The sequence below is a fragment of the Globicephala melas genome, chromosome 2, assembly GCF_963455315.2.
Source record: "Globicephala melas chromosome 2, mGloMel1.2, whole genome shotgun sequence".
In the NCBI taxonomy this organism is placed as follows: Eukaryota; Metazoa; Chordata; class Mammalia; order Artiodactyla; family Delphinidae; genus Globicephala; species Globicephala melas.
This window is the reverse complement of record NC_083315.2, coordinates 20,485,286-20,505,290: the sequence shown is the minus strand read 5'-3', so window position 1 is coordinate 20,505,290 and position 20,005 is coordinate 20,485,286. Positions and strand designations below refer to the sequence as shown.

General features: G+C 43.9%; 1 pseudogene; it reads left to right on the top strand.

Annotated features, from left to right (window-relative positions):
• The first annotated feature begins 11,587 nt into the window (after window positions 1-11,587).
• LOC115842347 (U4 spliceosomal RNA) lies at window positions 11,588-11,715 on the top strand (annotated as a pseudogene).
• Window positions 11,716-20,005: the final 8,290 nt, after the last annotated feature.

Genomic DNA, 20,005 nt, shown 5'->3' with positions numbered 1-20,005 from the left:
CCGCAGGTCCTCCAGCAGACATCTCTGCACCAACAAGCTCCAGGACAGGCTTTTCCCCTCGTGAGAAACTGTACACTAGAGGCATACCCACCCTTAGGCTGCCCTAAGCCTTGGGGAACAACTAACTCCATCCTCAGAAAAGGAAACTGATTCCTCACTCGAATCCACCCCTCCCTACCTTTAAGTATTATATTTAGGTATCTCTTACCCAAAAGAAAAGCCCAGCCATCCAGTTTAGGTCCTATGTGGGAATGACAAAATCACCTGGAGGTTCGCCTGTAACAAGCCTGTAGGTTCTATGCCCTTCCAAGGCAAAGCTGTGTCCTCAGTAGCAACCAGAACCTATAGGTCTTTGACCACCTTGGGAAGAGCAGGGGTCAGAGCTCAGAAGCCTAGGCAGAGCCAAGCAGAGAGCTCGCTAGACCACGTCACCACACGCCCAGTTTAACCGAAGGTGCTCTGCTTTAGCTTGTTTTATTTATTGGTGGTCCATGCAGAATTTTATTTAGAAATACAATTTTGTTACTAAAAGCACAAAAGGTTAAAAACCACTGCTTTAGAAGAAGGGAAATCAGACAGGGCCACCATTACCTAAGCCCCGTGACATACATTTATTGTCTTTGGAATCATTCTCTCCTTCCTTCTCCTTTCCTCATCTCTCTACCACTTCTGTGTTCCCGTAGTTCACCGTCTGCGACGCATCATGACATTCACTATTTGCTGTGTGTTTACACGTTGCTTACGTCTGTCTCCCAAGCTAGACTGTGAGCTCTTTGAAGGAAGTGACTGTGTCTCATTCATTGCTGTATCCCCAGTGCCTCAACACAGTGCCTGCCATATAGTCAGTGTTCAGAACTGTTGGATGGACAGATGGGTGGGTGGATGGATGTAGCAGGTGACCTTGCTAGGGAGGGAAAAGCATTCCTTATGGAATGGACAACTCAGGAAATATTTGTGGAGAGAAGTCTGACTATGGGATGGGATGAGGATGGTGGAAACTGGTGGCAGAAGTCAGGAGCCACTATGGGAGACCTGGGGCACAGATGGGGGTGAGGAAGAACACTCAACTGCTCGTGCACCCCAAATATGCAGGCTCTGCTTTGTTGCCACAGAGCTAATCAGCTACTGGGTCCTGAGTGGAAAAACATTCCTGCAATTAGGTCAAACTACCTTGAGGTCTACTGTCATCTTGTCTTAAGCTAAATTTTGTACCCTCTCAGGAGTATTTTATACCTAGGGACTGTCCCTAGATATATTCTTCATATCTAAGAGACCAGACCACTGACCTGAGTACAAATCAATAGAAAACTATGACTAGAGGCACTGGATGCTAAGGCACTCCTGAGAAGCAGGTCAATTCACGTCCTCTCAGCTGCAGCTACTGTTGAGCCTGCCAAGTTAGTGCCTGGAGCAGGATGGGAGCCGGGCCAGCCCACAAGCAATACAGTACAACTAAGTCATCAGAACAGCCTTGAAGGCAAAACAGTCCATGCTGCTGCCAGGATGCCATGTAGCTCCAGGCATCCAGGAAATGCACTTGAATACAAGTAATGTGTCCCAACTTGTCAACAGCTACCACAAGGATAATGCATAATCCACTAATCATTCATTTGTTCAAAAGTCATGTACTAAGCAGCCACTCCACGCGAGGCACGCGGGTAGGGGCTGGCAGTGCAAAGAAAAGTAATACATGGCCCTGCCTCCAGGACTTTGCCTTGATTAGCATATCTGCCAAGTAAGGAGAAACCCTTCAAACCAGCAAGAGCAGATGGTCCAAACAAAACACTCTCTCCCCACAGTGGACACTATATCACCACAGCACCCACACAGGATTATGTACTGAAGAGCCACAAACAGATGGCAGCTGTTTCAAACTTTCTAGTCCTTCACGGAGCTCAGTGCTACTCAGACACAATGTCTCCCTGGCTAAAGCTTAAAGGTCTGTCCTAGAGAAGAATGAAATACACTGGGTGATGGGGGTGGAAGAGCTGGGAAAGTCTTCTCAACACCAACGTCTCTACCCAGGGCAGAGCTGAGCAAAGTGCCCTATGTGCTCAAGAGTCGTGTTTCCCAACTGACCGTCTATGGCACATTCTTAGCAGTCTACAGAATGTGTTCCATCCAATAACTTCACCACTTAAAAAACTATGACCTGAAACAAATGGGAGCCTTCCCATCAAGGAGTGCAATGCGGCAGGGAGGGGACTGGTAAGGGGAGACAGTGTCTCGGCGGGAATGAAGGATGGGGCTATGGCATGAGAAAATGTCCTGCAGAGCTGATGGTGCAGTCACCATCCACCTGGAGCTCCAGGGTCCCAAGCCCAGAAGCTTGCTCTTCACCCAGCTCCCACCTTCCCATCCCACTGTGAGTGTGTATTCCACATTCCAGGTTCATCTTCCCCTACAGGGCTAGACATACCCCTACTCCTAGTACCCCCTTCAGCCCAGTCATGTATTGGCTAGAACAAACCAAAAAGGAAACACTGAGGACTCTGTCACTAAAGAATATGATAGGAGTGACGTGACCAAGAAGGTGACATAGGTCATTCCTGACTTCACTCCCCTTTACAAGAAGAACAGCTAACAACTATCATGGGCAAGACACCACTGAGAGAATCCTGGGAACAAAGTGAGGCTGCAGCACCCCACTCTCCACCACCACAGAGATAAGACAAACTGCAACAGAAGAGTAGGAGAAGCAGCCACATGTGGATCACATGCCCCTCCCCCAGACCAGAGCAGCACAGCACCATGCCACGAGCTCTTCCCAGAGCCTCCGGTTCGTCCAGTGAGAAAAAAGAGCCCAGGGGTGACATCCAGCCTCCCTAGCACAATAGGTCACTTTGTGGGAGCCCCAACTCTAGCTTCACCCCATAGGAATCACGGGAATCCGTGAGGCTCAATCATGGGGAGTCTGATCATGATGAAGAAGTGGGGAGGGGGTTCCAGCAACCAACCCTTGGACCTTGGCAGACCAAGTTCCTACCTGCAGAACCTAAGTAGTAGTCCCTACCTGTGGCTTTGCTCACCTGCAAAACCAAGGTGGTGGTGCAGCGTGACCAGAGAACTCAGCAAGGTGCAGGTCTGCCTGATTCAGGTCCTCATGTGAGCTTTGCTGGCCCTGGAGGCTGGTCTGCTCACACCCAGGCAGAAGAGCTGAGTCAGCCCCACCTGCTGTGGAGGATGGCTCCTGCCCCCTGCATCCCCTCACCGGAAAGCTTGTTTTGGAAAATTTGGGAATTGCCTGAAGTGGGCCCACCCAGTCCCACCCAGGCAGAAGAGCTGAGTCATAACTCACATGCTGCAGAGTACGGCCCCCAGCTCCATGTGAAAGAAAGAGCTGCAAGAACACCTGGAACCTGCTGCATAACCCAGCAATGCTTGAGCCAAGAAGCAGGTAGGCAGAGCTGATCACCCCCAAAGCAAAGCCAGTGGCCCGGGACTTCCCTAGTGTCACAGTGGTTAAGAATCTGCCTGCCATTACAGGGAACACGAGTTCAAGCCCTGGTGCGGGAAGATCCCACATGCCAAGGCACAACTAAGCCTGTGCACCACAACTACTGAGCCCACATGCTGCAACTACTGAAGCCCGCATACCTAGAGCCCTTGCTCCGCAACAAGAGAAGCCACCGTAATGAGAAGCACACGCACCGCAACAAGGAGTAGACCCTGCTCACCACTAGAGAAAGCCCACACACAGCAACGAAGACCCAACGCAGCCAAAAATAAATAAATTTAAAAAACAAAACAAAAAAACAAAACCAGTGGCCCTGTTCAGCCAGGGGACCACCTGGGGCATGGGTTAGCTTGCACCAAGACCACAGAGAACCTTAGCAGCCTTGGAGCTGCTTCTGTTATGCCCAGACAGAGAAACGAATTCATAACCCCACTCATTACTGGATACAGCCTTCAGCCTGCCAGACCAGAGAGTCTTACCAGAGTACGCAGCAAGCTGCATAGCCCACCCAACAGCCCTTCTTACAGCGACACCTGAACAAAGAGCACAGCCCATGGCTTTCCCTCTATGCAGAGCAAAGCCTTGGCATCACCTGACCAGAAATATTCAGTGTACACTCTTGCCTGATTCAGGTCCTCAAACTGCAGGGAAGCTAACTCTTAGCCCCACCTACTGCTGAGCATAGTACCCAGTCCTGGCCATCTAGTAAGCCTGACCAGAGAATCCAGGCAACCACAAAGCCCATCCTACAGCCTCACTTGGACAGGGAACAAGCTAGCAGTTCTATCCAGCTGTTCTCAGCCAGTGGCACACACCCCTCACCCCAACCTCACAGTTCAAACAGTTGCCTCACCAAAATCAGACCTTACAGCAGGCCCCACCTGTCCAAGGACATTACCAGCAGACATGTGTAAAAACCCAAACTGAGCTAATGATAAAAACTATCTCTACCAAAGCAAACCTGCAAAGTCTGGAAAAGGAGACACCAACGTAAGGAATCAAGGATTATTAAAAAATCAGGAAAATATGACACCACCAAAAGAAATTAATAAAGCTCAAATAACTGACCTTAAAGAAATAAAGACCTATGAACTGTCAGACAAAGAATTCAGAATAATCCCCCTAAAGAAGTTTAGTGAAATACAAGAAAATAAAAACAACTGAATGAAATTAGGAAAACAATGTATTAACAAAACAAGAAGTTAACAAAATGAGAAGTTCAACAAAGAAAGAGAAACCATCAAAAAAGAACAAACAAATAGAAATTCTTGAGCTGAAAAATACAAAAAGTGTCTGAGGAATTCAACAGAGAGCTTCAAAAGCAGACTCAACCATGCAGAAGAAAGAATCAATGACCTGGAAGATAAGACATTTAAATTATCCAGTCAGAGCAAAAAGAAAAAAGAATGAAAACTAGTGAAGAAAGCCTACAGACTTATGGGACACAATGAAAAGAAAATATTCACATCATGGGAATTCCAGAAGAGAAAGAGACAGAAAGTATATTTAAAGCAATAATGGCTAAAAACTTCCAAACTAAACATCCAGATACAACAGGCCCAAATGATCCCAAACAGGGTGAACCCAAAGAAAGCTACACCAATACACATTATGATTAAATTGTCAAAAGTCAAAGACAAAAAAGATTTTTTAAAGCAGTAAGAAAAAAGAAAGAAGTTACATACAAGAGAACCCCATAGGACTACCAACAGATTATCTTAGCAGAAACTTTTCAGGCCAGAAGAGAATGGGATGACATATTCAAAATTTTGAAAGAAAAAAACTGTCAACCAAGAATACTGTCCTTCATAAATGAAGGATAGATAAAGACTTTCCCAAACAAACAAAAGCTGAGGGAATTCATCACCACTAGAACTGCCTTACAAGAAATGCTAATGGAATTATTTGAGTGGAAATAAAAGAACACTAGTTAACATCATAAAGACATAAGGCAGTGTAAAACTCACTGGTAATAGTAAATATATAGTCAAAGTTAGATTTTGTAATAAGGCAATAGTGGTACATAATTCACTTAAAACTCTAAAAGTTAAAAAAAATAGTAAAAATAACCAAAACTACAATGATCTGTTCTTAGTTACACAATATAAAATATATGTAAACTGTAACATCAATAACCTAATATGTGAGGGGGAGAAATAAAAGTGTAAAGCATAGGAATTCTATTGAAGCTACGTTACTCGTTTAAATTTGGGTGTTATAATTTTAGGATATTTTATGTAAGCATCATGGTAACCATAAGCGAAAAAACCTGTAGTAATTACACAAAAGAACGTGACAAAGAAGTCAAAGCATAGTGATACCACAAGACATCAAAACGCAAAAAAAGACAGCAGGATAAGAAACAAGGAACAATGGACTTACAAAACAACCAGAAAACAATTAATAAAATGGCAATAGTGAGTCCTTACTTATCAATAATTATTTTAAATGTAAATGGATTAAATTCTCCACTCAAAAGACAAAGGATGGCTGAATGGATTTACAAAAAACAAGATCCAATGATATGCTGCCACAAGAGACTCACTTTAGCCTTAAAGACACACAGAGACTGAGAGTGATTGGATAGAAAAAGATATTTCAAGGAAAGCATAACCAAACCAAACCAAAAAAGGGTAACTACAGTTATATCAGACAAACTAGACTTTAAACTGAAAATGGTAAAAAGAGACAAAGAAGGCCATTATATAATGATAAAGGGGTCAATACATCAAGAAGATATAACAACTAAATATTTATGCACCCAACACCAGAGCACTTAAATATATAAAGCAAAAATTGTAGAAGAGCTAAAAGAAAATGTATGGCAATACAATAATCGTTGGGGACTTTAAATACCCTACTCTTAAAAATGAATAGATTATCCAAACAGAGAATCAATAAGGAACCAGTGAATTTGAACACTATAGACCAAATGGACCTAACAGACATATATAGAACATTCCATCCTACAAAGCAGAATACACATTCTTCTCAAGTGCACATGGAACATATTCTAGGATAAACTACATGTTAGGCCACAAAACAAGCCTTAGCAAATCGAAGAACACTGAAATCATACCAAGTATCTTCTCTGACCACAATGGTATGAAACTAGAAATCAATAACAAGAGGAAAACTGAAAATTTCATAAAAACGTGGAAATTAAATAACACTCTTCTAAACAACCAATAGATCAAAGAAGAAATTAAAGGTGAAATTAAAAAGTATCGAGGTAAACAAAAACGGAGACACAACGTATCAAAACTTATGGGATACAGCAAAAGCAGTTCTAAAACGGAATTTCATAGCAATAAATGTCTATATTAAGAAGCAAGAAGGATCCCAAATACACAACCTAACTCTACGCCTTAAGGAACTAGAAGAACAAACTGAGCCAAAAGTTAGCAAAAGGAAGGAAATACTCAAGACTAGAGCAGAAATAAATGAAATAACAGGAAAACAATCAAAAAGATTAACCAAACTAAGAATTGGTTCTTTGAAAAGATAAACAAAGTTGACAAACTTTTAACTAGACTAATCAAGGAAAAAAGAGAGGACCCACGCAAGAAAATTAGAAATGAGAAAGGACAAGACTTCCCTGGTGGTCCAGCAGTTAAAAATCCACCTTCCAATGCAAGGGATGGGGGTTCGATCCCTGGTTGGGTAACTAAGATCCCACATGCTGTGGGGGCAACTAAGCCCACGTGCCACAACTACAGAACCCATGCACTCTGGAGCCCACCTGCCACAACTAGAGAGCCCACACGCTGCAACGAGAGAAGCCCACGTGCTGCAACAAACAGCCCGTGCGCCACAACGAAAGATCCCACATGCCGCAACTAAGACCTGACACAGACAAAAATAAATTTTTTTTAAAAAAAAAGGAAATGAAAAAGGAGACATTACAACTGATGCCACAAAAATACAAAGGATCATAAGAGGTTACTATGAACAACTATATGCTAGCAAACTGGCCAACCTAGAAGAAATAGAAAAATTCTTAGAAACATACAAACTATGAGTTTGATTCAGGAAGAAATAGAAAGTCTGAATAGACCAACTGCTAATAAGGAGATTGAATCAGTAATCAAAAATACCCCAGTGAAGAAAGTCCAGAACCAGATGGCTTCACTGGTGAATTTTACCAGACATTTAAAGAAGGCTTCAGCCAATCCTTCTCAAACTCTTCCAAAAAACCAAAGAGGAGGGAACACTCCCAAACTCATTTTACAAGGGCAGCATTACCCTCATACCAAAGCTAGAAAGGACACTACCAGAAAACAACACACCAATATCCTTCATAAATATAGATGCAAAATTTCTCAATAAAATAATATCAAATCAAAAAGCACATAAAAAGGATCATTCATCATGATCAAGAGGGTTTTATACCTGAGATGAAAGGATGGTTCAACACACATAAATCAATGTGATACCACATTACTAGAATGAAAGAAAAAAATCATATGATCATCTCAATAAATGTAGAAAAAGCATTTGACAAAATTCAACATCCATTAATGATAAAAATTCTTAACAAATTAGGAATAGAAGGAATGTACCTCAACATAATAAAGGCCATATATGATAATCCCACAGCTAAATCATATTCAATGGTGAAAGATTGAAAGTTTTACCTCTAAGAACAGAAACAAGACAAGGATGCCCACTCTCACCACTCCTACTCAACATAGTACTAGAAGTTCTTGCCAGAGTAATCAGGCAAGAAAAAGAAATATGAGGCATCAAAATTGGAAAGGAAGAAGTAAAACTGTGTCTATTTTCAGACAACATGATTTTATATCTAGAAAATCCTAAAGACTCCACCAAGAAAACCTGTTATATCTAATCAACAAATGTGGTAAAGTTGCAGGATACAAAATCAGCATGCAAAAGTCATGTAGCATTTCTATAACATCAAATTATCTGAAAAAGAAATAAAACAATTCCATTTACAATAGCATTGGAGACAACAAAATACTTAGGAATAAATTTAACCAAGGAGGTGAAAGATCTAAAATCCAAAAACTACAAGACACTGATGAAAGACATCAAAGATAACACAAATAAATGGATATAGATCCCATGTTCACGGACTGGAAAAATTAATATTGTTAAAGTGTCAATACCACCAAGAGCCATCAACAGAGTCAATGCAATCCCTATCAATGTTCCAATGGCATTTTTTAGAGAAGTAGAAAAAACAATCCTAAAATTTATATGGAACTAAAAAGACCCTGAATGGCCAAAGCCATCCTAAGAAAGAAAAACAATACAGGAGGCATCACACTTTCTGATTCCAAGCTATCCTATAAAGCTACAGTAATCAAAGCAGTATGGTACTGGCATATAAACAAATAGATAAATGGAACAGAATCAAGAGCCCAGAAATAAACCCAAGCATATACAGTCAACTAATATTTGACAAGGGAGCCAAGAATACTCAATGGAGAAAACACAGTCTTGTCAATAAATGGTGCTGGGAAAATTGGACAGTCACATGTAAAAGTGTGAAACAAGACTCCTATCTTATACCATACACCAAAATTAACTCAAAATGGATTAAAGACTTAAATGTAAGACGTGAAACGACGAAACGCCTAGAAGAAAACAGAGAAAAAGCTCCTTGACATGGATCATGGATCCAAGGATCATGATTTTTTAGATATGACACATAAAGCAAAAGGAACAAAATCAAAACTAAGTAAGTGGGATTACATCAAACTGAAAAGCTTCTGCACAGTGAAAGAAATCATCCACAAAATTAAAAGACAATCTACAGAATGAGGAAAAACATTTGTGAACCATACATCTGATAAGGGGTTAATATCCAAAATATATAACCAACTTATACAACTCAATGCACAAAAACCAATAATCCAATTTTTAAAATGAGCAAGAGGCCTGAACAGACATTTTTCCAAATACAGTATATGAATGGCTAACAGGTACATGAAAAAACATCATTAATCATTAGGGAAACACAAATCAAAACCACAATATCAACTCCTGCCTGTTCGAATGGCAATTATAAAAAGATAAGAAATAATAAATGCTTGATGAGGATGTGGAGAAAAGGGAAACCCTGTGCACTATAAACTGGTACATGTGGAAAACAGTATGGAGGATCCTCAAAAATAGAACTACCATATGATGCAGCAATTTCACTTCAAGGAATATATCCAAAAGAAATGAAAACACTAACTCAAAATGATATCTGGGGACTTCCCTGGTGGCACAGTGGTTAACAATCCGCCTGCCAATGCAGGGGACACAGGTTCGAGCCCTGGTCCGGGAAGATCCCACATGCCGTGGAGCAACTAAGCCCGTGCCCCACAGCTGCTGAGCCTGCGCTCTAGAGCCCACAAGCCACAACTGCTGAGCCCACATGCCACAACTACTGAAGCCTGTGCACCTGGGGCCTGTGCTCTGCAACAAGAGAAGCCAACGCAGTGAGAGGCCTGCACACCGCAACGAAGAGTAGCCCCTGCTTGCCGCAACTAGAGAAAGCCTGCGCACAGCAACGAAGACCCAATGCAGTCAAAAATAAATAAATAAATAAATTTATTTATTTAAAAAATGATATCTGCACCCCTATGCTCATAGCAGCATTATTTACAATAACAAGACATGGAAACATCAATGGCTGAATGGGTAAAGAAGTTGTGATATACATACACATACATACATACACACACACACACACACACACACACACACACACACACATACCATGGAATATTATTCAGCTATAAAAAAATGAAAAAATCCTCCCATTTACAATAACATGGATGGACCCTGAGGGCATTATGCTAAGTGAAATAAGTCAGACAGAGAAAGACAAATACTGTATGATCTCACTTTTGGAATAAAAAAAAAAAAACAACATTCATAAAAGAGATCAGATTTGTGGTTACCAGAGGCAGGAGCAGGGAGGGGGAGATGATAGTCAAAAGGTATAAACTTTCAGTTATAAGAAAAATAAGTATGAGGGATGTAACATACACATGATGACCATCATAGTTAACACAGCTGTATGGAATAAATGAAAATTCTTGAGAATAAATCCTAACAGTTCCCATAATAACGAGAAAAAAAGGGTTTTTTTGCTGCCTCTTTTTATTGTACCTATATGACATGATGGATGCTAACTAATCTTACTATAGTAATCAATTCACAATGTATAGAAGTTGAACAATTATGCTATACACCTTAAACTTATACAGTGATGTATATCAATTACATCTCAGTAAAACTGAGGGTAAAAAAAGAATGTGATAAATATATAATATTCACATATATTATTACAATAGTTCAGTTTAAAATTTGGATAATTTATTAAGTTACAATGTGGTATGAATTTGGAAAAACTGATCTAAAGCAATATTTTCCAAATTATACTGCACAGACATTAACCTGCAAGATAAGTAATCTATGGGAAACAATAGGGTTTGGTAGCTGAGATGGTGTGAGAAATGCTGTTAACTACAGCCTCCTCTTGGAAATTCACAATGTTTATTAACATATGAAAAGCTCCAAGAAGCAAAGATCCACCTATTTAAACTTGCTTAACCCAGTGTTTATTAAATAGGGCATTCATTCTTAAAACTCTTGGGGCTTCCCTGGTGGCGCAGTGGTTGAGAGTCCACCTGCCAATGCAGGGGACTCGGGTTCGTGCCCCGGTCCGGGTAGATTCCACATGACGTGGAGCGGCTGGTCCCGTGAGCCATGGCCGCTGAGCCTGCGCGTCCGGAGCCTGTGCTCTGCAACGGGAGAGGCCACTAAAGTGAGAAATCCGTGTATGGAAAAAAAAAAAAAAAAACCCCTGTATCATATAATACCTATTAAACTGAGGGACAATATAGTGTGATGTCATAGGTTCAAATCATGTCAGGTTAAGCGCATGGCCTTTGGAACAATACTGCCTGCATTTGAATCCTAGCTAGCGCTCCCACTTATTAGCTATTAGTTTCTTCATCTATAAAATGGATAATAATAATACCTACCTACATGCAAAGTATTTATAGCAGCACTGACAACACTATAAGCACTATATAATGTTGATTAACATCCAGCAGAATGAGTGTTCTAAGACACACTTTGAGAAACACTGGTAGAGAATCGAGCCCTAGCTTTGAGCAGTGGCAGTATCGTAGCCAATGAGGTTTATCTGAGGCACAATTATTGCTAATTGAGAATCGAGCCCTTTAGAATTCTGGGGCTCGGGTCTCTCCATGGGAAGATTACCAAGTCGTTGGAGACAGGGGTATATAATTATGACACAGTATGTTAAGTACTGAACAAGGAGCAAGTGAGGACTCTGGAACCGAGAGTAGGGACGGAATAACATTTCTAATGGTGAGGGATGTTTCAGGAGAGAATCCACAGCCAAATGGACAGAAATCCTAAAATGCGTGTAGGATTTCACCAAGCAGAGACGTGGGGAATGATGGCAGCCAAGACCCGGCCTGGTTGGGAAACAGTTAGTAGCCTGATTTGACTAGAGTGCAATCTAAGTTGGAAGACGGGGAATGCACTGGAAATGAGGTTGCCATTAGATTGTTAATGGTCCTGTATCCCAAACTAAGGACCTTAAGGTTTCTTCCACAGGAATTAAGGAACACAAATGTTAAAAACAACCAATCAACCAGGGAAGGATCAGAGGATCAGTGTGGGAAGTGAGCTGAAGAGGAAAAGACTAGGCGCAAGGATAGATAATAGTTCAGGTATGCAGAGAAGAAAAGAGCAGTCAGACTAGAGGACAGGAAAACAGGTTTAAAGGTACTTCAAACATAGCAAAATACTGGGTGTGACATTTAGAGAAAGTTTAGACATGGCAAAAAAAAAAAAAGAAGAAGAAAGAAAGAAAATAATTAGGTGTGAGGGATGAAAAGGCCAAAGGTGGTGGCAATATCCCTGAGATGGATACAGGAGGAGTAGAAGCATACCCTGGGAGGGGTTGTGGGTTATCAAGTAGGTTCATGTCATGCTCAAATCGCTCCTCGTCTTGATCTCAGGAGGCAGGGCCAGAGACAGATGTGGGAGACATGAATCTGGGTGGTCATTAGTTAAGGGGATGGTTGGGCTCACCCTACAAGAGCATCAAAAGGAGGGAAAGGGGCCTGTCCTGTGTCAACTGAAAAATAATACACAACCTAAAAGTTGAGAGTTATGTTTTATTCGGCAGACAAAACTGAGGACTTAAGCCCAGGACACAACCTCTCAGATAGCTGAGGGACTGCTCCAAAGAGGTAAAGGAGGACCCAGGGTATACAGGAATTTTCACAACAAAGACCAGGTGTAGGAACATCAAAAGATTACTGTTAATTAAAGAAAACCAGATATCTCAAGTTAAGGAAGTTAGCGCTTTTCTGTGTATGGGAAGACGCAAGAGTCTGGGCTCACTGAAATCATTCCTTTGATAGGCACCTCAGCTATCCGGGGCCAGTGTCCTGTGCTTTCTCATCCTGAGTCTCCTCAGGGTGCACAGCTGCGGGTGGCTGCAGTGTGATGGCTTGATGGCTGTAGCATCCTTTGTTTACTAATATAGCAGGCAACATTTTTTCATTGACACCTGAATAAGATGCAGGGGTTTTATTTCTCCTGTCCCCAAGAGGAGATCACCGTGGGGACTCCAGGAAAGCTGGGATGTAACGTCTTGAGGCTATATTCCATTCAAAGCCCATTTGCCTCGGCCGCCTTCCTCCTCTCCCCAATTGATGACAGAAGCCTGGGATTTCTAACAATCCCCAATTGACGACAGAAGCCTGGGATTTCTAACAAGTGGAGCCAGTTCCCTCCTCCCTGTTCCACGCGGGCCAGGGGACCGTCGAGCTCCACACTCAACCATTGAACTCTACGCTTGAAATGGCTACCTGACACAGGAAAATAGTGACATAGCTAAATGTATAGGCCTAGACATTTTCAACATTTATTTCATTACCAGCTATCATGCTCAAAACCCTCACCTTACCCCTGACACCCTTCAACACCCTTATCCCATGCTTGGCTTAAGTGTACACCCGAGCTTCACTTGGGGGTAAGGAAGAAGTTCAGGATGGGTTAAGGGTCAGCAGTGTCTGATATGCACATTACCTGGTAATAAAAAAAAAAAGAAAAAAACTTCATTTTTTCCTTTTTGCCATGCCTATGTCAAAATGGCTGCCTCAAAACCAGCACAAGAAAATGTCCTACCTGGAGCTATGATTCTACCCACACCTGGTCCAGCCGAGATCTCTAGTAGGATGAGCTCATCTGACTAGCTGCCTTCCCTCTCTGGCAGCTGAAAACTATACCAAATGCACATCAATCACTTCCCTCACTGTGTGAAGGACCCATTCTCTTCCTGCTGACTTTCCACTTTGGGGCTAATCACCCCAGCCAAGAACAGACATCTGCGGCAGCGTGACCCTGAAAGTCCACAGGATCACGGCTTGTCGTTTTGCCCGCAGGCTCCTAGAACCCAGACATCTCCCTGCCAACTGCTGGAGACACTAGAGCATCACCCTGTACCAGGAGCAGGGCCCAGACCAGCGTCCAGCGCGGCGCCACCACACTCCTCTCGGGCTGCACCTACCATCTGCTCTGATCCCCCCCGGCGGGGAAGGGCTCCCTGCTCCAAAAACCTGCTCCCTAACAAGCTCCACTTAGAACCTGAAGCCTTGCATTCCACAATTCGATACAAGGTGAAAAGGCAACGATCCTGGAAGCGGTTACACAACAACGCACGGTTCCACCTGGAAGTGTGAATGGCCCTTCTGTGAGGTGATGTCATCGAATAGGATGGAGAGCCCGAGCGCAGGAGGAGCGAGGATGTGGCCGGGGGGCGCCGAAGACAAATCGCTTCTGCCCAAAATGGGACCTTGGGCGCCTCAGCTATGTGCCAGGCATTGCACTATATTGGTTCTATACACATTACCTCATCTCATCCTCAGAGCGACCCAACGACGGGGGCATTACTGTTTCCATTTTAGAGGGAAGCAAACAGTTTCAGGTGTTATGTGTTCGTTTAAGGCCAAACAGCCAGCAAACGGCGCAATAGTTCGGTTCCGTGGTTTCCCTGATGACCATCTTGGCGCACAGGTGATAGAAGCACAGATCAGGAGGGCGAGTACGCTTCATCCCCTGGTGGCTACAGGGGCACAGGCCACTGTCGAGTGCTCTGCTATATGCAGGGGGCGGGAGGAGATGCTCCCGCCCGCTCGTGTATCTGCCAGCCCAGGCCTAAGGGTCACTAGACCGCAGCCTCGAACACCACACGCGACAACGTGGAGACGGAGACACCCTCCCGGCGTCCCGGCCTCCGCAGGCCAGCATGGTTCCCACAGCAACCCCAAACAGGCAGGGCAAACGTCCCGGACCATGAATTCGGTTGCGCAATACCCGTTATTGGTCTTCCCCCTCCCAACCTCTCATTTGGCCCTTGTTTTCACCTTGAATCTCATCAGTTTCAGGTTTTCTAGGTAAACGCGTATATTAGGTTGTGTTTGCCCCGCTTTGCTCAGGCTCTACAGGCCGGGTCGGCTTACCTTGTGGTAGGCCAGGAGTGAACTCCGCGCAGGCTGCCTCTTCCCGTGTCCGCAGGAGCCGGTCCTTGACCTAGCCCTTCAACCTTCACCCCGGCTCGGGTAGTGTAGGTCCCACCGCGGCTGGGGCCAGCCCTGGAGACAGCACTCACCTCCTACCAGGCCGGCTGACCCGCAGGGCCGCGAGGAACCCTGGGATATCGCGTCTCTGGCGCATGGCACTCTGGGAGGGGACGGGGGCGGGGTGGGTGAGTGGGCGGGGTCGCCACAGGCCGTGCCTTTGTGCCGGTTTCCAAGCCCTGGCTGCTCCTGGGTACCCCAGGGTATCTGAAGGCGCTGTAGCTCTGTGTGGAACGCAGGGAGGCGCAGGAAACAGCTACAGGCACTATTGTCTCCTTCCTCCCTGGCTCCAGCCCTCTGTCCTTTCCCCAGGACAGAGTTTTCATCTTCCTGGTGTTTCTGTTTTATACTAAACCACAGTTTTTAAACTTAAAAGCCAAGCATGTTACTTTCATTCTTTGATTTCACTGTCATTTGGGATAGGGTTGCCAGAGAAAATACAAAACACCTATTACATCTGAATTTCAGATAAATGTCAAATAAATTTTTAGTGCAAGTATATCCCAAATATTGCATAGAATATACTTTTACTAAAAAGTATTTGTCATTTATCTGATTCAGATTGAACTGGGTATCCTGTATATTTACTTGCTAAGTCTGGCAACCCTATTTTGGGAAAGGCCTGTTTTCTGTTACCCTCCATCAGGGTAGTGCCATGGGGTACCAGGTGCACGTGTGTCTTTGTGAGGAGCAAGATTATGTTAATATTTCACAATATCATCTTCCCACACAAATAGAAATGCACACAATAGGGACGCGTTTTATCTGCAGGATACTGTGAAGAGTTTATTTGGAACAAACAAAACCGTCATGTCCTATATAAGTAAGGAAGTGCAAGTACAGTTACTGCAACCTGCTCTCTTGTAAATGCGTTTCAGTCACTGACATTCAGACCATGCAGACACAAGGGAATTCAACCAAATAAAAGTCAGCAAAGCTCCAATGCTCCCTGGTCACACACATACACACTGTGCTTGTTGAAGCAAGCAGAATCGCAGTGCTCTGAAGTCAGGTGTTTCCTCTTTGTGTGAACCTGGACAAGCTACTTCTCCCTACACCTGAGTCAAGGGCGTGGCATGAAAATAAACACACTACAATATTAACCCTTATGGTCAGAATTGCTGACTGAACTGAAGTAGTGGATGTGACACTTTATAAGCAATTTAAATCCACTGAGAGAAGAATTTACTGTGCTTACTCACCCTTCTCAGAAATGTCTGAGTGAGAGAAGGTGACTAAGTTGGGACATTTCTAACAGGTCATTCATAAACACAAAGAGTTGGTGTTTGAGGATGACTGGGCTCAGCCTCCTGTCTTTTGCCCACCACACCCCTAGTTCTAGAGGAGCTTCTGCCCTAGGACTTAGGATGGGCATCCAGGAAGAAAAGAGGGGCTCTGAAGGAAGAGACAGGAAACCTAAAAGACATGATGTGCTTTTTCCAAAGACGCACCCAGAGCCAACCTTACCCAACCATCTCAGACCCTCCTGTCACTCCTGCATCTTCCCCCCACCAGCGTGATTAATATTCCTTCCATTTCACACTCCTCCCTCGGGGTCCAAGTTGCCATAGTCACAAGCAGCTATCTCCTGTGTGATAACACTGTGACGGCTCACAGGCTAACCTGGACTCCAAAGCCATCTTCACCCTCTTTCTCCTTTCTTTTTAAGTGTGTGTGTGTATGTGTGTGTGTATACTCGCGTGTACGCCCATGTGCAAGAATTTTTTTAAAAATATATTTATTTTTGGCTGTGTTGGGTCTTCGTTGCTGCACACAGGCTTTCTCTAGTTGCGTCGAGCGGGGGCTACTCTTTGTTGCGGTGTGTGAGCTTCTCATTGCAGTGGCTTCTCTTGTTGTGGAGCGTGGGCTCTAGGCACGTGGGCTTCAGTAGTTGTGGCACGTGGGCTCAGTAGTTATGGCTCACGGGCTTAGTTGCTCCATGGCATGTGGGATCTTCCTGGACCAGGGATCAAACCTGTGTCCCCTGCATTCGCAGGTGGATTCTTAACCACTGTGCCACCAGGGAAGTCCCTGTGCAAGAATTTGAGGAAGAAAAAAACTTTGACCTTGAGACAAAGGTTGATTTTTCTTGGGCTTTCTTTGCCTGTATTGCTGACGTAACCAGGGACCATCCTAGGTTTGAGTCTATCGTGCTCCAGAAGAGACTGGCACAAGAAATGGCCTTCACATCCCACCCTGGGCTTTAGACCTGACTTAAGGTCCCCTGGGCAGTAAAGGACAACAACAGTATATTTTAAAACTCTGTCATCACCTAGGGCCTCTTTGGCTCTTTGGGCATAGAGAGTCACCGGGTGAAGGTGCCCCATGTCCCCCCTCTGCCCACGTTCTTCCCCACAGAAGAAGAAAATAGACACAGGTCACCTGGAGGACTCTTCAGGGTCAGAAATATCCCTTTTCATTCCATTGTCTCTGGAGCAAAAGATGCTCTAAAATGGGCATAACTAATGAACATCTTTACACATCTTCCCTCATTACCAGAATATTCTTTAGTGGTGTTACCACGATGACCCAAACAATCCGTGAATGAAGCTCTTCTTGAGTTTCTCGTGTGTGCCCAGCCTTATTCTAGGAACTGTAGGCTGATACATGTAGCAGGAATAGCGCCTGCCTTCAAGGAGCTTACAACACTGGACGGTCCCACACAGGCATCCACGTGCGGAAATTGATCTAGTTAGTGGGGGGAGGGGCTTCCACCACCCCAGCCCCACCTTTTCAGCCACCTTGTGTCCCAGCAGATTGCAGCTTGTGATGGCTGGGGCAGTAAGGTCATCAGTCAAAGAGGGCTCTGGGCAGTGGAGCACTTGACCTTGGGAATAGAGTGGAATGGAGGGAGATCTTAGGGGACCCGCACCATGAGCCTCCACGTGCCATATTGATTTCCACTGCACTTCTTCTGAGGCATAAATTGCTCTAATTCTCCTTTCTTCCACCCCTGAGCTTCTCTTCATTTCTCCCAGAGGATGCTGAACTTCCAGTTCAGGTTTAGAAGGCAGGAATGGGGCAAACAAAGGAGGAAAACTTATTTCAAGTCTTGTTTTGTTTCTAACAGGACTCTTGACTTGAAAGAGCCCCAAGTATTGGGGTGGGGGGCGGTGAAGGGGAGGAATGAATAGAAGGAGTCCCAAGGTGGTGGAGCATCCTTCTTGCTCAGAACTATAGGAAACGTCAAGGTCAAAAGCAAAGCCATCCCTGGTGGCGCAGTGGTTGAGAATCCGCCTGCCAATGCAGGGGACACGGGTTCGAGCCCTGGTCCGGGAAGATCCCACATGCCGCGGAGCAACTAAGCCCGTGCGCCACAACTACTGAGCCTGCGCGTCTGGAGCCTGTGTTCCGCAACGGGAGAGGCCGTGACAGTGAGAAGTCCACACACCGCGATGAAGAGTGGCCCCTGCTCTCCGCAACTGGAGAAAGCCCTCGCACAGAAATGAAGACCCAACACAGCCAAAAATAAATAAATAAATTTATTTTTTTTTTAAAAAAAAAGCAAAGCCAGGTTGGAAGGATGAGCAGAAAAACCACAAGACAAAAAGCAGTAGCAGTCAACCTTCCTTAAGCAAATGTTAAATACACTTATTATAGCAATAAATAATAATGCAGTATGGAGCGTACATGGTGTAAACACCTTTAATACAATTCTAATTTTCTCTTTGCTTCAAAAGCCACAGATTGTTATGGCAACAAGACAGAAAAACAGATCACAGTATTAATTTGATATCTCAGCTTCATTTGTTCCACATTTGCAATACAACACATGCATGATAAACAAGCCGGGGCTGAGCCAAAGCAGAGGAAACACTAAAACCACAGAAGGGCACCGTGGAGCACCCTCTCAGCCGTGACTTTTGTTAAATAAAAAATAAATAATAATTTTCTACAAAGAACAGCAGTTCGGTTGCCCACATAATTTGCTATTTGATTGAGAAGCAGATAGTTCTGTTCTTGCCAGCCTGATGATAAAAGGGAAAATGGGAACAGGCAGCAGAGGGTCATTCAGGAAGTCCTCCACCACCAGTCTGGAGCTGAGGAAGCTTGGCTGGCCTGCCTCTTAGCTCTCCACGTGCCGGGACCCCCCTTGCACACCTCCCTACCCCCACCCAGCTCACTTTTAACTTTGCAGCCAGAGTGATCTTCTCAGAACAAAAATCGGATTCTTTGATGTGGAGAAAAAGGAAGTCTCATAAATTGCTGGTGGGAGTATAAACTGGTAGCATCTTCCTTGGATAGAACCTTGGCAATATCTAGTAAAGTTGAATATTCTCATGACCTATGCCCCTTCTTGAGTATAGAACTTTCGATATTAGATGCTTTTGCCCATGTCTCCAAGGACACATGCCCAAGACTGGTCATTCCAGTATTGTCTATAGCAGAAAAAAATTAGAAACAACTGAAATGTCCACCAACAAGAGAGTAGGTAAATTATGGATATGTAGTCATAAAATGGATAACTCTTCAGTTATTTCAAACAAATGACCTACAACCATATCTTCAATGTGTATGTATGATATCATTTACACAAAGCTTAAAAACTTGTAAAAAAAAATACCATAGAAAGTATATGGATCTACAAATATGTGATGTAAAAAAAGAAATACGGCAACATGAGAGATCATGCTGATTTGGGTTTGACAGCTGGAGAAGGTTTTCTGAGGAAATATGCTTGAGTGACAGGAAAGGGTCCAGTGCTGAGACAGGGGTGGGAGCCCAGGGTTCTACATAGCCTGGGGTGTAAGAGGCTTCCTGGAATCAAATCCTGCTTTGCCTGCCAGTTAATCACTGTGTGACCCTGGGCAAGTCATATAATCTCTCTGTGCCTCAGTTTCCTCATATGTAAAACTGTAATAATAATAGTACTTACCCCATAGGGCTGAGGTGAGAATTAAAT